Genomic DNA, 3,156 nt, shown 5'->3' with positions numbered 1-3,156 from the left:
AGAAACCAGCTGCTCTTGGCTTGGACAGGTGCACTGTTCACTGGGTAAAAAACTGGTTGGATGGCTAATCCCAGAGAGTGGTGATGAATGCTGCTACATCCAGTTGTTGGTAAGTCACAAGGGGTTCCAAAGGGCTCAGCACTGGGACCAGCCCTGTCCTTTATTGCTCATCTTTATTGATGATGCAGATGAAGGGATTGAGTGCATCCTCAGTCACTTCACGGACAACACTAAGGTGAGCAGGAGTGTTGAACTGCAGGAGGGTAGGAAGGCTCTGCAGGGGAATCTGGACAGGCTGGATTGATGGGCCAAGGCCCATGGTCTGAGGTTCAACAAGGCAAAATGTCGGGTCCTACATTTGGATCGCATCAGCCCCAGGCAGTGCTGCAGGCTGGGGAAGGGTGGCTGAAAATTGGCCCAGCAGAAAAGAACCTGAGGACAGCGGGTGAACATGGGCCCAGTGTGTGCCCAGGTTGTCAAGAAGGCCAATGGCAGCCTGGCTTGAATCAAGGAAAGTGTGGCCAGAAGGACCAGGGCAGTGAATGTCACTCTGTACTGGGCATTGGCGAGGCCACACCTCAAATCTTGTGTCCAGTTTTGGGCCCCTCATGACAAGAAAGACATTGAGGTACTGGAGCGAGTCCAGAGAAGGGCAACAGAGCTGGGGAAGGGTCTGGAGACTGAGTCCTGTGTGGAGTGTCTGAGGGAGCTGGGGTTGCTTAGCCTGGAGAAGAGGAGGTTGAGAGGGGTCTTGTCACTCTCTACAGCTGCTTGAAAGAAGGTTGTAACTAGGTTGAAGTCAGTCTCTTTTCCCAAAAAAGCTACATGATGAGAGGAAATTGCCTCAAGTTGCACCAGAGGAGGTTTAGATTGAGTATTAGGAATTTTTTTTTTGCTGAAAGGCTTGTCAGTCATTGGAACAGGCTGTCCATGGGAAGTAGTAGCTTCACCATCCCTAGGGGCATTTAAAATATGTGTATATGTGACACTCAGGGACATAGTGTAGTAATGGACTTGGCAGTGCTGGGTTAATGTTTGGACTCAATGACCTTAAAGGTATTTTCCAACCTAAATGATTCTTTGATTCTAAGTTTCTTTAATAAAGAAACCATTCATAATATAGAAACAATTTTCTTTATAAAGACAGAACTTCCTGATTGTTGATCCTGCTTATAGAAACTCAGTCAACAAGGCCCAGCGCTTTTCAACAAAGATTCTGGAGCAAAACTACATACACATTTCTAATTGTAACTCAGTGCAGAGCAATGCATCTGGATAACATTTCCAGGAAGGAGAAATTTTATATAGAAGCCAATGATACCTCCTCTGGTCTAAGCAAATCTGAGGGATTTACACATTCAATCAAGGAAAAACAAGAAACCAAACTCTGCCATCCCATCCCCATAACGGTGACCTTTTCACTAGATCAAAATATTTTGGCAGACACTGCAATACATGCAAGTACTTGACCACTTACTTTATCTAGTAAGAGAATCCATCACAAAATGTTATTGCATTCTCAAACACCATGCCGTCAACGCCAGCATCCTAAGACAATATGAGCTTCCATCTGGCAGGTGCCATCTGGAGCCCTGGGAATCATATCCAATTCCTTCACCAAGTTAAAAAAATGCTGCAGCGCTCTACAAGGAAGAAGAGCACCATTTCTACTTGCATCAGACTGGAACAATTGCAGCCTTTTTTTTTTTTGGGACGAGTGTTTCGATTTTGCTTGGCATAACTTAGTTTTTCTAGCTTAAACCATCTATCGTTTATTTGAAATCAGAGTCCACAATGTCAGGAATTCCTGACAGGCATTTTAGGACATGGAAGTTTTCTATTTAAACTTCAAAAGGATGCGCTATTACCCAAACTGATGGCTGGGATTGCGCCAACAAGAGGCAGCAGGAATGAAGCACAAAGTCTCTGCAACTCTTTCCTGGTCATGCTGAGATGAAGGTACTACCAAACACTTTTGGCTCCACTGTTGCATGCCCTCAAGTGTTGTCACAACTAAAGGTTAGGAGAATAGGAAAACACTGTCAGGTGGAAACTGCTTGTGAAAGTATACATCAGTCAGGTAAACCCTGCAAGAGCTAGCCTGGATATTCACTCTGCAAAATAAAGCACAACTCCTTGAGCTGATAGATCACAGCTTCATGAACCTGGAGGGAAAAACATGGTTCTGTTTGATCCTGTGACATTTTGTTCCAGGAACCGCACAGCCCTACTTCCATGGTATTGCACTTCAGCTTCTAAGGTGCAGTAGGTCTGTGCAGCAACTTTTCACTTCAGGAGAGGCACCTCAGAAACAAATGTGGAGGCATCTGGCTTGGCTACTAGCCCAGGTTTAGAAGCCTCTGTCAGCAGAGTAGACATGTCTTAACATAAGCAGCTAAATTCAGGAGTTGAATAAAAGGTGGCATTTTGAGAAGACATATTAAACAGAGAGGGACACCAATGGCAAGGAGAATGCTGAGAATATTGGAGAAAGGTCTTAGAATAGGAAAGGAGTACAATCTTTTATGCTGCAAGAGCCCAATTCAGGTAAGCAAGTAAGATAATTTGCAGTTAAAGGAAAAATGTGGTTCTAGTTACATTTCAAGTTATGACAACATATGTTGAGTCCTAAATGTACTATAATCTATTGCTAAGAAGCTGTCACACAGTTTTAAGGAGAACTGCACCATAAATCTGGAAGAATTACCACAAAACATGCAGAATCCATTTGTGCTGAACTGATAAAAATCACTTGCAATGCTAATAGTTTTTTTGCAGGTACCATACTTGTTTTATTCAATTTAACAGCAATTATGCTGATTAATTTGCAAGTAATACAATACTAATTAACAAAGTATGAGTTTTACTCTTTCCTAGCGAAGAAGTAGGAATCAGGCTATAAGAGGATGATATCATAACTGATCATGATCTCAATTTTACATAATCTAGCACTACCCGGTTATGTTTAACCTGAGTATTTTCTTCAGCCAGAGTGGGAAGCATTGGAGCAAGAACAACTGTGATTTTTGTAGCTTGTGTGTTTGTTTTTTTTTTTCAGGACAACACAGAGTAATCACAAAATGACAGCCTGAAACCCATTTGGTTTGGTATAAGAAAGGAGACAATGATGAGAAACCTCTGCACAACTCAACTAAC

The sequence above is a fragment of the Motacilla alba genome, chromosome 2 (assembly GCF_015832195.1).
Source record: "Motacilla alba alba isolate MOTALB_02 chromosome 2, Motacilla_alba_V1.0_pri, whole genome shotgun sequence".
Classification (NCBI taxonomy): domain Eukaryota; kingdom Metazoa; phylum Chordata; class Aves; order Passeriformes; family Motacillidae; genus Motacilla; species Motacilla alba.
Note: the sequence above shows the minus strand (reverse complement) of the source record.